The sequence below is a fragment of the Brassica oleracea genome, chromosome C4, assembly GCF_000695525.1.
Source record: "Brassica oleracea var. oleracea cultivar TO1000 chromosome C4, BOL, whole genome shotgun sequence".
In the NCBI taxonomy this organism is placed as follows: Eukaryota; Viridiplantae; Streptophyta; class Magnoliopsida; order Brassicales; family Brassicaceae; genus Brassica; species Brassica oleracea.
In genome coordinates, this window is record NC_027751.1 from 8,859,395 (window position 1) to 8,860,433 (window position 1,039).

Here is a 1,039-nt window from a genome sequence, read left to right on the forward strand (position 1 = left end):
TTGACTGTGTCTCTTCTTGGACATCAAATTCGTTGGTGCTTTACAAGCTGGTTTATATATGACTTAGTCATTGTTTTTCGGATCAGCAAATGTGTCTGACATTTGATTAGTTAGCTTTATAAATGTATAATCTTTGGACGTCTATTTCACATTCTTTAGTCCGAGGATCTTGCCAAGACATTGATGGTAGATTCCATTCTAATTCTTTTACCAGTTTATTATTTTTTTCTCCTCCTGGTCTTAAAATAATCCGTGTACCTGGCCTCAAATATCCAACATATATCCTCATCCTCCATTTGAGGTTCCATCTTAGTTCTCTGTGGTGGAGCAATTAGTACATAGACATCACATCCAAATATCTTATGATGTGGTATGTCTGGCTCTTGACCTGTTAATAATTTTGATAGGGGATATCTATGCTCACTAAATGGCCTAATGCGTATTATGGTATGTCTGGCTCTTGACCTGTTAATAATTTTGATAGGGGATATCTATGCTCACTAAATGGCCTAATGCGTATTAACTTAGGTGCATGTAAATTTTGTGTGGCCCAAGCTGTGAATGAGAGTGTTGACCTCATAAGTTATGGTCTATCAATCAGATATTTGCGTTTTAAAAGATTTCGGCCAAGCCGTTCTTGGTATATATGGACATGTATCACAGAATTGTCCACATTTACCCCAATGGACATACCATAATCATTTAAACGCTTGGGACATGTATTCCAATAGTTCCCCATTCCACATCTATGGCACACTGATTTGGTCGAACTTTGTGGTTTAAAGGATATACCACGGCCACTGCCTTGACCATGACTCAAATTGGGTTGACACCCAAGGCCTCTGCCATAGTGATTCCCACGGCCAAATGTGCTATAGGGGCCATGGCCACGTCCTTTCCACCCTCCACGGCCATGACCGTGTGGTCTATCATTCTGGACGTGGTTACCCTTTTTTTTCTGCGGCCTTATTGGTATCAGGTAATGGGGTTAATCCAGAAGGTCTCAATTCACTGTTTCTCATCAGTAATCCATTATTTT